General features: G+C 45.9%; 1 pseudogene; it reads left to right on the forward strand.

The window, feature by feature from the left end:
* The first annotated feature begins 755 nt into the window (after positions 1-755).
* LOC115113451 (serine/threonine-protein kinase BRSK2-like) overlaps positions 756-15,936 on the forward strand; it is a 177,902-nt pseudogene continuing 162,721 nt past the window's right edge.

Consider the following 15,936-nt stretch of genomic DNA (forward strand, 5'->3'; position numbering starts at 1 on the left):
GTTAATTTAGTAAACATTTTCTTAACTCTATTTCTTGAACTGCATTATTGGATAAGGGCTTGTAAGTAAGCATTTCACGGTAAGGTCTACTACACCTCAAAATACAAATACAAATACAATACAATCTGATTTGAGGGAAGATAGGAAGTGCCAGTGAAGGTGTGAGAAGGTGGACCTAGGGAAGATGTTACTGGTGATTTAGGAGGAGGAGAGGTTGGGACATAGGGACACAACCTGTACAGATGCTCAGACTGACATCAAAGTACTAAAGCAGCTATGAAGTAGTCTCTCTGAGGAGGAGCGAGGTAGGCTATGGTAGCTACAGTGTTGCTAATACACCTAATCAGAAAGCCACTTGTTTTATTGGGTAAAGGCAAGACAATAATTAGGATAGGTTTTGTCACCAATTCTATTTGCTGGTCACTATTCTATTATATAGTTGGGTTGTCAATCACTTTTGTGAATATTTACAAATATGCTTGGCAAATACTAGGAGGCTACTGCGCTGATTCCCCCGTAATGCTATTCTGTCACTTCGACCTGAATTAAATTAAGGGATTCCTTTATCTGGCCCGGGTTACCCCGGTGGAAGGAGTTTAAACCGGTTGAAAAGTGATTGCAATTGTTTTGTGCAGCGTGCTGATTCCCCGCTTTCGCCCGATGACGTGCCGGACCAACCAGCCCCTGCGTTGTGCGCGCTGTGCGCATGCGTATTCATACAGCTCAGACGTTGGCGTCAGTCAGCACTAAAACACTATCCTGTTAGATTGCCCGGTCAACGGGTTGTGCCAAAGCTGTGTTCACCGCGTCTCGTTTCCTCTCCACAATACGAACACGGACGAAAAGAACACCATGTTATCCAGATTTAAAGACGCCACATTTCAGCAGTGAAAAGAGGAGGTAGAGACAGAGGGGAGTGAACTAACAAAATAGGTTAGAAAGGGACCCAGAGAAGAGAGAATCCCACCGACCATCTGCGTGAGGCGAGAGAGAGGAGGCCAACCGGAGAGCAGCAGCCGACTGCCCTGTGGAATAACCTACGGTTTCCGTTGATTTGAAACGAGAATTTTGATTTGTATTTATTATTCTGTGAGACATATTACTAAATTCCAACAAAATGTCATCTTCTGGCAAAGACAACAGCGCACACTATATGAACTATGTGGGACCTTATCGTTTGGAAAAGACCCTCGGCAAAGGACAGACAGGTTAGTCCTTGTCGCTTGTCTAAACGTGGATGATGTGAACGCACTGGCTTTCTTTTATGAGTTATGCTGACATGGGCTAGGACACATGGGCTTCTCAGTAGGTTATTGTGGGTTTGGTGGGTTTGATTTAGGGTGCATCACTAACGTGCGGGCTGGTTACTTCTAGTTCCCACGAATTGCTTTTGACTCATTGCATCAATCGGGGTTGGGACTGTGCACTTGAATGTTTTATGTGGATTATCCTAAAATTCTACTTCACAATAAAAAGAGAATAAACTGGTCCGCCCTATAGCCTAGTCAGCTGGCTACAGTTGGGCTACATGTAGTCCACAGGGCTTACGTGTGATTGTTGAAATATAATAATAATATCCATTTAATCCTCATTGCCAGACAACGGGGAGATGGTATCGCAATGTTGTATGTTGTGGGTGTGTTACATTGTAGCGTGTAGCTGTCTTCGAACATGCACACGTTTGTCGTTTACAATGTTGCATTTGGGAAGCTTGCGCTGATATCTGCCAAATGAGATAGGGCAAGCTACTGCACTGCACAAGCCTGCTGTACCAGCGGTGTGGTTTCACTGTCAGTCCCTGCAATGACAAGCACTAGCACCTATCCGTGCAATTTCTGCTGCAATTACAAATATTTTTAATCCCAAACTACACGCATGGGGTGAAATGTATTTTATTAACGAAAGATTGACGTAGTCTAATGATTTCCTGGTACCCTATTTGTATCCGGCTAAAGCAGTTTTGATTCAAATAAATAGCCTATGCGGGAGGCATAACATCCCCAAAACCACTAGGCAATGATGTGGGTACCACTGTCATGTGTGTACCACTGTCATAGGCTATAGGCTACTTTTTCTGAAAGGTCTAATAAGAAAACAAGCTGTGTGTTCCGCACCCCAACATCTCTGATTCTCTTCTGGGCGCGCAATATCAAGTGCGCCTATAGAGTGGTCTCAATCAACTGATCCATAGCCTATTGGCTATAGGCTACAAAGTCCATGCTCAGAGAATCACAGAGCAAAGTTATATTTCTAAGATGGCTGCTGGGATGGTGTAAATAAAACAAGGCTGCATTACACACGGCAATGGATATTCCAACCCTGAGCTCTTGCTGATCCCCAAAATGTGTGTGCTGCCTAACCAATGCTGTACTGTGTAGGCCTACAGTGGCAGTTCAGGAGGAGAGTAAAATAATTATTTCGAAAATAATGAGTCCAAAAAATGCATTATCTTGCGTGCGGACTAGCTTACAGTTTATGTACTCTTTAGTTTGAGAAGGAAAGGTGGACGATGACCGGAGGTCAACTTTGATAGCTTGCTACTACTATACTTGATTTTAATCAAAACAATATGTTTGTTGCCCATGTTGCATTTATCAGAGTTATTGACCTCACAATAAGCCAGATTTGATTAATTTACCTTGTGGTGCTGAAATTTGAAGCAGCAGTCACGGCAAAATGAATTGAAAATGGACAGCTCATGGTGCTGAAAGTAGGCAAAATCGAGTAGGCACAATTCATTTAAACCATCTTCAATTATATTCGACTTCACTAACAACAAGAGAGCTTTGCATTTGAGCCTATTTCTTCCTATTCAAGAAATGAGAGGTAGGCCTTCCTGTTTCACATTCGAAATTAGACTGTAGGCTGCTATATACATAGAAATCTCGGCCAATTTCTCCACCCAGCATGCGCTCTTTAAATAGCCTACCTCTGTGTCAGTGAAGGGCTGTTAAGTTAAAACCTGGACGCGAATTGCGGGGGTATGAATGTACATCATAGACCTACCTTTTATTAAAGTAAACGGTGAAAAGCGCAGGCCTACCCATTGTTAGTTTTAAGATTTAGAGGAAGAAAAAATCCATTTATATAAAGTGAACTATAAGAGCCGCTTTGTTCCACGATGCTTTATGCTAGAAACAAGCTGTAAAATACCCTGGGAAGACACGACTCTGATGAATATGGGGATAACACTGTTTCATTTCGTTGACATTCCGAGGCTGAGCTACAACCTTCTACAGCCGCGGAGAAAAAATATAATTTTCTTGGAAAGTAATCTAATTTTGTCACTATCTATTGATTAAGCTATTCACTCTCTGTACAATAGAATATGTTTAAACCCAGACAGCTTTTAAGGAAATACTTGTGACATTCTCTCGTTGAGTTAAGCCATGGAAGAAGGGTAGTAAGCGGTTAAATATGACATTTTCTGCGTCAGTAGGCCTAAGTTTTGAAAGGGTCATGCTCAGATTCCTAATGACATCTCAGAATGAATTATTTGTAAACAGGTACAGTTTCGTATCAAACAAGACACACTGATTTGGCATTGGAGAAATATAATTAGATGTATTTATTTTTTTAGTATTATTATTATTTTTTTACCTTTATTTAACTAGGCAAGTCAGTTAAGAACAAATTCTTATTTTCAATGGCGGCCTAGGAACAGTGGGTTAACTGCCTGTTCAGGGGCAGAACGACAGATTTTGTACCTTGTCAGCTCGGGGGTTTGAACTTGCAACCTTCCGGTTACTAGTCCAAATTTTTGTGAAAGGCTATGTTTTTTTTCTCAGACCTGCAAGTTAGATGATAGATTCATGCAATGTTTTTTTTTATAAAGGAGATCTTTCCACCCCTACGGTGGTCTGTGGACCCAAACCTTCGGGCCTGCAGCCCGGTGCGCGATCAATATTCCTGCGTTGCCATGTAATGCTTACAGGACAAAGAACAATTTCTTAAACTGCAAATCCAAGGCTCTGGTCTATTCAAATAGGGAGGTTAAACTGTAAGGATGTTCTCTGCTATCCACATTATGTTTTAATGATTCATTTGGGTATAGGGAGGGTTACTTTCTTTTTTTTCAAGCATTCAGGGAGGGTTTAGGTAAAATATATATTTTGCTTAGAGGTCAGAGTTTCTCCATTTAATCCTTATTATAAATAACGTTCACCCTCTTAATTATTGAGGTTTTTATACGTACTTCTGGCTGGGATTCATATGCATCCTTTGCACTAGGTACCCTGTCACGTTCTGTTAATTCAGTAACTAGTTCAAATCTATGTCAACCACTTCCAGGGCTATATAAAGGTGAGGGTGACATGGCTTGCATGTGTTGAACTGCGTTTATCAATATAGAACTCACGCATTAGGGTGTACATACATACATACGGTAGCCTACTGTAACGGACAAACTGCAATTTTCACTCCAAAGTCACTGTTGTTTACAGTCCTATGGACGAGAGACAGGGACAGAGTCCTATATGACCATGCAGGTCAGCGAGGTCACACAGCAATGGGAACCCGTACTCTGGTCTCATTACCATATTTATGTGAAGGCTTTATTCCCTGGAATCCTTGTATCATGGCTCAGGAGACGACCCATGTGCAAACAGCTTAAAGTAACAAACGTTTATTACAAAATCAGGGGGCAGGCAAACGACAGGCAGGTAGAGGTCAGTAATCCAGAGCAGAGTCCGAAAGGTACAGAATGGCAGGCAGGCTCAGGGTTTTGTCTGTGCCGGCGGGCGAGGCAGAAGGATGGATACACACTGCAGCTAGGGAGTCCTCAATGTAGGTCTCCATAGACTTGGTCTCCGGTCCTGACAGAGAGTACAGTCGTCACCGGGGTGGTGTGTGGTGCCTGGGAGAAGGTCGATCCTGCTGTCATAGGGTCAGTGAAACTGACCTTACTAAAAACCTCCTGGAGGTCCTTGTACTCTGCGGGAATGGAGGAGAGGTCCGTTGCAACTTCCGAGCCCACAGGAAGACGTCCTGGGGCAGGCAATGGCAATGGCTGTGGCAGAAAGGGCTCCAGCCCATGATGGCACCAGCAGTCCAGCCAATGAGGGGATTGTGTCGCTGGAGCCAAGAGAATCCCAATATCACAGGAACCTGAAGAGACATAATAATTTGCTTGAATTGGATAGCCTCAATGTGGTTCCCTAACACTCGTAGGTTTATGGGAGTGGTATTGTGGGTGACCCAGCCTATAGAGCGTCCGTCCAGCGCTCTAACGTCCATGGGAATGGAGAGGGGCTGAGTGGGGATGCCCAGCTCTGAAGACAGGGTATCATCCAAAAGACTCTCATCGGCCCCAGAGTCGATGAGTACCTGGAGAGATTTTGACTGGTTTCCCCCCAGCAGGATGGCATGGAGAGGAGAGGGGGACAGGAAAAGTTATCCATATGGCCCTCCAGAGTATTCCGGTAAGCCTGGTCTTTTAGTGGGGAAGAGGACACAAAATTACCATTAGTCCCGCAAGACAGGCAACTCTTCGTGTGTAGCTTATGCAAACCTTCGGCTGGAGACAGGCTAGCTCTGCCTAGTTTCATCGGCTTGGGTAGAGGTGATTCGGCAAACTTCAAAGACTCTTGGGGGAACTCGGGTAGCCTCGGGTTCTCTCGGCACCAGAGACGTCGGGACTTCTGGGAAGCCTCGGAGGCAAGATCCGTTGGTAGTACTCGGGCTGCTAGCTCGTCCTTAACTTCTTCTGATAATCCGTACAGGAACATGTTGAACAGCTATTCCGGGATCAGGCACTATCAGCTGCCAAAGTGCGGAAATCCACCGTATAGTCTGCCACACTGCGGGAGTCTTGCCGAAGCAACTTTGGGGTAGCCTCTTTCCCAGACAATGGAGAATCAAAACCTTTTTCACCTCCGCCACAAACTCCTCCAGATTGAAGCATACGGCCGACTGTTGTTCCCACACTGCCATAGCCCAGGCGAGAGCCCTCCCGGACATCAGCGTGATGAGGTATACTATCTTCGAGCGGTCTGAGGGGAAGGAAGAGGGCTGCAGCTCGAAGATGAGAGAACACTGAGTGAGAAACGCCCGACAGATTCCCGACTCTCCAGCGAAGCTTTCTGGGGATGTAAGCGTGGTTCTCGAGAACCGGCGTGGCCGGGGGAACCGCACTGCTAACAGCCAGGTTACTGAGGGGCTGGGAGGTTACGATCGTAGTAGGCTGCCTGACAGACAACCTGCAGAATTGCTCCAGCAATGTGTTCAACACGCAGTCATGGCGATTGGCCAAGGTCTGGAACTCCTCCATAAGACCACAAAGAAATGCTTCGTGCCTTCCAATGGTGGTTCCTTGGGAGGAGACAGCGTTGCGGAGCTGGTCCGAGTCTGCTGGATCCGTCAGGGCCAGTTTGTACTATCACGGCTCAGGAGTAGACCCAGATGCAGACAGTTCAAAGTCGCAAAAGTTTATTACAAAAACAGGGGGCAGGCAAAAGCCAGGTCAAGGGCAGGCAGATGTCAGTAATCCAGAGCAGAGTCCGAAAGGTACAGAACGGCAGGCAGGCTCAGGGTCAGGGCTGACAGAGGTCAGTAAACCAGGGCAGTGTCACAAGGTACAGAACAACAGGCAGGCTCAGGGTCAGGGCAGGCAGAATGGTCAATACCGTGAAAACAAGAAAACAGGGACTAGAGAAAAAACAGGATTATGGGAAAAATGCTGGTAGGCTTGATGAGACAAGATGATCTAGCAACAGACAAACAGAGAACACAGGTATAAATACACTGGGGATAATGGGGAAGATGGGCGATATCTGGAGGGGGGTGGAGACAAGCACAAAGATAGGTGAAACAGCTCAGGGTGTGACACCTTGGCTAGTATTAGCATTGGGCTCTTGCACTGATTGCATTTGATTGGTCATGGAGAGCTGCTAGTGGCATTACATCATTCAATTCTCATATGAACACATCTATTCGGGTCACTTTCTGTACCTGTGTCCTTGTATACCATAGGTGCTCATAGGTGCTCAGTGTGCCAGGTAGCCTAGCGGTTAGAGCATTGGGCCAGTAACCAAAAGGTTGCTGGTTTAAATCCCTGAGCTGACAAGGTGAAAAATCTGTCAATGTGCCCTTGAGCAAGGCACTTAACTGTAATTTGCTCCAGGGGCACCTTATTACTATGGCTGACCCAATCAAACAACACAAACTTCAACTATCCAGTTTAACTAAAACATGTTTTATTTCATCCACCTCCACCCCACCCCCTCTCATCTAGTCCTCTCTCCCCACCACCCTGCTCTCTAGCCTGGGTAAGCGACATTCCAGCTTCCCTTAGCTGTCCAACATCTACAAACTCCGTTACCAACCCCACCCCTCTCAACCATTCTTTTCTCCCCACCACCCTGTTCTTTTGGTAAAAGGCATGCCACGTATGTGGAGCTTGTGTCATCTGTTTCCCCCTGTCCCCCCAGAGCTCCAGTGTCCACTCCAACTATGACTCCGCGTCCTGAAATGAATCTAAAGTGGAGCTGGGCTACACGCAGAAACGCAGCTGAATGACTGTGTGTGTGTGTGTGTGTGTGCGCGTGTGTGTGTGTGTGTGTGTGTGTGTGTGTGACTGTGCACATGTCTTCACATGAGACATGACAGAGAGTTCGTGTGTATATATTTAAACCATTGACAATGTGTGCTATTATTTCTTATTTTGTGTGTGCGTGTGCGTGTGTGTGCGAGCATGTGTGTGTGTTGTGCTGGCTCCAGCTTGACTGTGAGGCTGACTGAGGTTGTTGATGGCTGTTATTATGAATAGACTTCCCCTGTGCTGCGTCTGCAGAGAGGACAGAGAAGCCCATATGTCATCACACCAGGAGCTTAGGCAGGGGGAGAGACGTGCGTTTGTGCGTGCTTGTGTGTGTGTGTTTGTGTGCGTGTGCGTATCACCCCCAAGGGGCCAGGATTTAAAGAGGAAACCTTGTAGCCTAATTCCATTTTCTACCTCAAATGAGAAACCCACCACCTCTCCTACCCTCCTATAAGATTACTATGATTGATATTGAGATCATCCAATAGGTGCCTATATCATTGTTCAACCTACACACAATGGTTTCTTATTAAAGCAAGGACTCAATCCAAGGTTGTAATGCATTCAAATATACATCAATGGCAAACAGTAACTTCTTTGTTTATTGTGCTGCTCCTAAATTAGCAACGTTGAGTGGTTAATATGAATGGCAGATTTTGGATGGGAATGTTGTGTAATTTTTCTACAGGGGCCAAACTGGAGGCGTTTTGCCAAGAAGAGCTGTCTTGCTGTCTGTGTGTTTTCATCTGTAAGAGTTGGAGCCCCCGTTTAACACAGGCTTTCCAGCCTCATATTTGGTCCTCATCTGCTAAGTGTCCAGCAGTGTGTGTGTGTGTGTGTGTGTGTGTGTGTGTGTGTGTGTGTGTGTGTGTGTGTGTGTGTGTGTGTGTGTGTGTCGGGCAGCAGCAGTGGGGATGGTTGTCATGGTTTCATCTCTCCTCTGACAATGGCCATGCTTTCTATCCTGGGGATCACAGCAAGACTGCAGCCGCCAAGCTTTTTATATCCCCCTCTCCTCTCCTCCCCTCCCCTCCCCCTCTCTCCTTTTCTCCCACCCACCCTTACCCCCTCTTTCTTGCCTTTGCTTGCCATTGCTCCCCTCTCCCACACTCTAACACTACCCCCTCTCTCTTCATCTCTTCTCTCACTCTCCTATGGCCTCTCTCTCTCTCTTTCTCTCTCTCTCTCCATTCTTGTCTCTTCCACACTCTAACACTACCCTTCTTCTCTTCTCTCCATGGCCTACTTCCAAACTCCCCTCCCATTCCCTCTTTCCTCTCTAGCCTCTATAGTGTTTCTTTCAGAAGCTAAGTGATCTCTGGTGGATGTATTGGCCATCTCCAGTTGTGTTGTGGGACGTAACAATGAGGCATTGGCTTCTCCTGTATGTGAGGGCATCGTGAAGTGTCTATGGAGAGGTTGGATTGGGACTGAGCATATATTTATCACTTTCTGTGGATCACTCTGTGCTCATAAGACAGACTGCAATTTACCCATGGATGCTCATAAAGACTAAAGGGACCCAGAGGAGAGAGGGAGGGGGAGAGAGGGGATCCTCTGCCCAGATGGCTGTGTTTGGGTTCCCTGAGATACAGCTTCATTATCAGCTGGCTGCAGAGGTGTGTAATGTCCCCTGCTCTCGAGGTGTGTGTGTGTGTGTATGTGTGTGTGTGTGTGTGTGTGTGTGTGTGCGCGCATTACGAAAGGGACTGTATCTCTGAATCGTATTTATTTCTACCTGTGTACTGTGCGGAACAATTATACCAAAAACTTCAACACAAGTTAATTGGTTGAAATTGGGAGCCCTCTTTTTGTACTGTGGTGATGGGTCAGTTTTATGCGATAATATTGCGAGGATTTAACTGTTTTATGCAGAAATAGTGCGGTGATTGTTAAAACATGCAAACCCTCACATAACATGCAGGGAATTGTGGATTTTGCAAAAAAATCTGCAATCGCGGAATCCTGGAGGGACTACCTTTTGGCAAGGACAGGGTTAATAATATAAATGATTGGTTTTGTACTTCTCTCTCAGTGAAGGGGGCTGGTTTCCACGGTAACCCGGGGAATGCTCTCCCTCTCCTTGTTGGTTGGATGGTTGGATATACTGTATATGTGCCGTAGGTTTGTCTCTCTCTCTCTGTCTCTGCGGCCCTTGCCTTTCTCTCAACTCTGCCTGAGGGGTTTGCCTGAGCTATGTGTCCCTGATTTAGCCCACTGCAGTGAAAGGTTTCACAGAATCTCCACACACACACACACACACACACACACACACACACACACACACACACACACACACACACACACACACACACACACACACACACACACACACACACACCTCAGATAGGAAGGCAGGGTAAGTCCTATTTCTAATTCCAGTCTTTTTCAATGGATCATTCATTTTGGTTCAGGCTGATGATTAGATCTCACTAACCCAAGGAGATAATGCCAATTTATCAGCCATATTATCTTCTTCCTCCTGTCCTTTTCTATAAAACAGATTCAAAGATAAGACCCCACCATCCTCTCCTATCTTTAACCTTTGGCTTCAAGAGGAGGGAGGCTGAAAGAGAGGGGAAAGAGATAGAGATGATCTTAGGAAAATCATGTTCTCTTCCATACCCTGAAGGGATTGATCATGAGCGTTGACTCTTGAGTGCATGGGTGGAGGGTGGAGAGAGAACATGAGTGTGTGTAGACTGGAGTCAATACAGAGACCTCTGTTAGTGTGTTAGGAGTTGGAACATGGAACAGGACATCATCAAACTGTCTCTTTTAATATCATGCATTTCCTCTATTTGTGGTGAAATACAGTGTTCATAAACTCAGCAAAAAAGAAATGTCCTCTCTCTGTCAACTCTGTTGACTTTCAGCAAACTTAACATGTGTAAATATTTGTATGGACATAAGATTCAACAACTGAAACATAAACTGAACAAGTTCCACAGACATGTGACTAACAGAAATGGAATAATGTGTCACTGAACAAAGGGGGGGAGGGTCAAAATCAAAAGTAACAGTCAGTACCTGGAGTGGCCACCAGCTGCATTAAGTACTGCAGTGCATCTCCTCCTCATGGACTGCACCAGAATTGCCAGTCCTTGCTGTGAGATGTTACCCCACTCTTCCGCCAAGGCACCTGCAAGTTCCCGGACATTTCTGGGGGGAATGGCCCTAGGCCTCACCCTCCAATCCAACAGGTCCCAGATGTGCTCAATGGGATTGAGATCCGGGCTCTTCGCTGGCCATGGCAGAACACTGACATTCCTGTCTTGCAGGAAATCACGCACAGAACGAGCAGTATGGCTGGTGGCATTGTCATGCTGGAGGGTCATATCAGGATGAGCCTGCAGGAAGGATACCACATGAGGGAGGAGGATGTCTTCCCTGTAACGCACAGTGTTGAGATTGCCTGTAAATGACATCAAGCTCAGTCCGATGATGCTGTGAGACACACCGCCCCAGACCATGATGGACCCTCCACCTCCAAATCGATTCCGCTCCAGAGTACAGGCCTCAGTGTAATGCTTATTCTTTCCACGATAAATGCGAATCCGACCATCACCCCTGGTGAGACAAAACCGCGACTCTTCAGTGAAGAGCACTTTTTGCCAGTCCCGTCTGGTCCAGCGACAGTGGGTTTGTGCCCATAGGCGAAATTGTTGCTGGTGATGTCTGGTGAGGACCTGCCTTTACAACAGGCCTACAAGCCCTCAGTCCAGCCTCTCTCAGCCTATTACGGACCGTCTGAGCTCTGATGGAGGGATTGTGCGTTCCTGGCATAACTCAGGAAATTGTAGTTGCCATCCTGAACCTTTCCCGCAGGTGTGATGTTCTGATGTACCGATCCTGTGCAGGTGCTGTTACACGTGGTCTGCCACTGCGAGGATGATCACCTGTCCGCCCTGTCTCCCTGTAGTGCTGTCTTAGGCGTCTCACAGAACAGACATTGCAATTTATTTCCTTGGCCACATCTTCTGTCCTCATGCCTCCTTGCAGCATGCCTAAGGCACGTTCACGCAGATGAGCAGGGACCCTGGGCATCTTTCTTTTGGTGTTTTTCAGAGTCAGTAGAAAGGCCTCTTTAGTGTCCTAAGTTTTCATAACTGTGACCTTAATTGCCTACCGTCTGTAAGCTTTTAGTGTCTTAACGACCGTTCGACAGGTGCATGTTCATTAATTGTTTATGGTTCGTTGAACAAGCATGGGAAACAGTGTTTAAACCCTTTACAATGAAGATCTGTGAAGTTATTTGAATTTTTACGAATTATCTTTGAAAGACAGGGTCCTGAAAAAGGGACATTTCCTTTTTTGCTGAATGCATTAGGACATCCTCAGGTCTCAGCAGGACTTGTGTCATTCTCATCAGGACATGTCAGTCTCTGGTAGTGGTGAGGTCTCTGTGGTGAGAATTAGAATTACAGGGGGAAATATATACCTTGCATTGTACTGTACAATGGATGGTTTGGAATGGCTTGTGAAAGCCGCAATCCTCTGGTAAGTTTATGGTTGCGTAATGGTAATGCGTAATGGTAATGAACCACATATGCCTAGGTTTATGATTAACATTCACAATTTGTGGTGTGTTTGTGTGCGTGCATGTGTGTATGTGTCATTCTCAGATTGTCATAGAGGTTGTTGTTAGATCTGCAAAAATGTATGACGCAAGAAAAAACATCTCTCAACACTTGAGAAATCTATGAAATCTTGGGAACGGAAAAGAACAAAGCGTGTTTTATTATCTCTCCAGCAAGACGGAGAGATGTTATTAGTTTGATTCAATCCCCCCCCACACACACACACACACATACACACACGTCAAGTCAGTCCCCATTCAAAATCCAATTTTCCCTAACCCCTAACCACAAACCTAACCCTAAACCGTACTCTTACCCTTACCCTAACCTTAACCCTAACCTTAACCCAAAAACCTAACCTTAACCCTAACCCTAAACCGATCCCTAGCTCCTAACCCTAATCCTAAAACTAGCCCTAGCTCCTAACGCTAACCCTTAACGTAATTCTAACCGTAACACTAATTCTAACCTTAACCCTAAACCCCTAGAAATAGCATTTTACACGTCCACACACACACACACACACACACACACACACACACACACACACACACACACACACACACACACACACACACACACACACACACACCCTCAGCTAGCACAAGGTGCTACTTAGCACACACTCCCTAAAATATTCAGGGTGTAGGAAGGAGTGTGTTGCCTCTTACCCTCAACGGTGGTATTCTTCACTCTTGGTCCTGGATGGCTGCATTGTCTGCAGGCTTTCATAATCCAGCACTAACACTCCTGATTGATCTAACCATGACCTTGATGTGTTTATTAGAAGTGTTAAGTAAGTGTGTTAGTGCTGGGACTATAGGTGTGAGCAAAAACTTTCCAGAAACCACCCATCAAACTCAGTGGGCAAAGGCTGTTTGATGGCTACTCTATTCTTTACCAGGTACATTGCATTTGACCATATATACCTGCACTATATAGGAAATAAGCTATCATTTCAGATGTGTGTGTGTGTGTGTGTGTGTGTGTGTGCGCGCGTGTGTGCTTCTCCGTATAGAACCTGACAGGACTTCTGTCAGCTCCCTGGAGATTCCACTCCTCTCTTCTCCTCCGCACTTCTCCTCTCCTCTGTTTGAGGTTCATTACCTCTCCTGTCATTTATGTACGGGCATGTGTGCTGTATTTATCCTGGGTCAATTGTCGTTATTACCTGCTAGTCAGAGGTTTAATCGACTCCGCAACACTGCAGAGCCATGTGCACAGCCTATTAATGATGGCCCCAGTGTGTTGGACACGTGTGTGTGCATTCGTTTGCGTGTGAGTTTCTGTGTCTGTGGGCATTTGTTAGCATGTGTGAGCGTGACTGTGTGTGTGTGCACTTGTTAAACGTGTGAAACGTGTGTAGCCTATGTGTGTATGTGCATTCCGTTATGTGTGTGTGTGTGTGTTTTTCTTTGTGTGTGCGCCTGCATAGGTCTGTGTGCATTCATTTACAGTACCCTCATTCATTAATGACTTAGTATTCACAGTATGCTGTGTTGTCAATGACCTTCATAGGTTTCTGTAGGAGCCAGATGAACTTAAGAGGATCAGGTGTAGGTAACTGCAGCACAAGGCTCTGTCCATGTTAATCATTGACACTGCTTCTGTACGTGAAAAAGACTCTGCTCTGCCAATGAGTAATATGGAGAGGTAGTCACCCTGCTAGCAATTAAGGTCACTTGGTGGTTGTTGGTGTGAAACTACTGTACTGTAAAGGAAGTTTGTTTTTAGGTAGTTTTTAGCTAGCTACTATGCTACTCATAACCTGTTAGCATTGCAGTAGACTTTCATGTGTTAGCCATAGTATCCCTAGCTGATGCTAGCTTCGTAGTCTCCCGATTTGGCAAACGTCTGCCTGACACAGGGTTATCAGGCGTTCTCCACTCTAATCCATTCCACCCTGTCAGGCCTGATAGCCAAGGCCATCCACCGTTAACACAGATAGCTAACAGCCAATAGCCCATCCACTGCTAACACAGATAGCTAACAGAACCTCCACGTCTAATACAGAAAGCCCATCTAGGGCTAATACAGCCACGTTTAACTTAGACCAATTGAAAGGCTCAATCAATAGCTGTTAATCAAATGGGTTATGGCTTCAGATAAGCTTCTTATGGCTCTGCAGACTCCTTCCCTCAGCCAAAAACATAATGAAATTGAGCACAAATCCTCCTAGGCCCTCCCTCTGCTCTCTCTCTCTCTCTCTCTCTGTTCCCTCTCTCTGCTCCTTCACTCAAGCTCCTCTCCGTCCATTCTCTCTTCACTCCCTCCTGTCTCTATCTCTTCGTATGGGTACTCATCCCATTCCAAAAGCAATCTGGACGTTTCCCCTGAGTCAGCACTTGTGCTGTCCAGGAGCAGAGTCAAGCGGGCGGGGAAATTATAATTTGAAGTGCTGCTTTACCTCTCTCACTCTCTCGTTCTCTCTGATCCATACCACACACCCAAGTAAATTTCTTAGCGCTTTGGATTTTTTTTGTCATCACCATCTCATATGTAGGCTACTAGCTACACGGCCTGATTCTTGCCTCCTCTTTTGAAAAGGGCATGATCATTTGTCCTCTACAGCAGCTTGGGCATCATGTCACATCAACCATAGCATTTAGCTAATACAAAAGGAGAGCTAGTATTTCCATAGAGCTCAATAGAGATGGAAACAATTATTTTTATTTACATAATTGAATGGAAAGCTATCTATGCCATTTGAAATGGATAAGGGAAAAAAGTCACTTTTTTACATTAACTATTGAATGGATAGCCAAGTTAGCCTCCACACAGGACCTAAGCCTTGCTAAGCCCAGAAGCATTAAGATGAAGTTGCCCATAGACACTGATCTAAGGTCAGTTTAGCATTAACCCCCAATGGTTACACTTAGCATTTCTGGGTGGGTAAGCTGATCTGTGTCGTAGGGCAAGTACTACCCAGAGCCAGTCAGAACTGTGAGCTCTCTTTGCTCTACCAGGACTCACACACTAAAGCTGAGTCGTCCACACAGACGGCCTGTGTTCTGTGCGCTGGAGCGACCCCTGCCTGCCTGCCTGCCTCGGCATAGGCGTCCTCCCAGATGGCCCGTGTACAGCCGCATGTGCGGAGCCGGAGACCCGTGGCCCTAGCACAAACATTCAATCATGTGGCATACTCAGATTAGGGGGCGGGTGGCGAGTCGTGAGAATCACCATTATGCCCACTTTACTGGTAATGGTGATAGGTACCACTGCTAGCAGGCAGATTCACTGGACGTGTGTGTGTGTGTGTGTGTGTGTGTGTGTGTGTGTGTGTGTGTGTGTGTGTGTGTGCGCAATATGTCTCCATAACCGCACAAACCATGACCACACACAGAGAGTGTATCCTGTAGCGCAGTGTTCCCAGGGAGTGTAGAAGTATGAGAGCTGTAACCTGAAGTCTGTAGTGTGAGTGGAGCAATGGGCTGCAGTGCTGCATGCTGCATTACAGCAGTTGCTGCAGAGTCTCTGCGGGCACACACACACCAGCCAAACCACCCTCTGCATAGCAACAACATCACTTCATATCAGTCTTACTATGTCTGTGTATGATACATTTGACACACTGTATCCTCTTTGCAGATTTCCTGTGATCTGGATGCATGGTATTATGCATCAGTGCCCCCCCTGTGTATATCCCTGTTGCCTGTCTATATGCCTGTCTATATGGCCCAGAAACACAGCTAGGGCATTAGTCTCCTCAACACTCTACACCGTTTGTCATGTCACACAGGAAAAGGAGACTTGATTGCAATGCATTATTTGTGGGCCTATTCTTTGTGTTATCCCACGTAACCATGGTTACTACACTAA

Source organism: Oncorhynchus nerka, linkage group LG28, assembly GCF_034236695.1.
Source record: "Oncorhynchus nerka isolate Pitt River linkage group LG28, Oner_Uvic_2.0, whole genome shotgun sequence".
NCBI lineage: Eukaryota > Metazoa > Chordata > Actinopteri > Salmoniformes > Salmonidae > Oncorhynchus > Oncorhynchus nerka.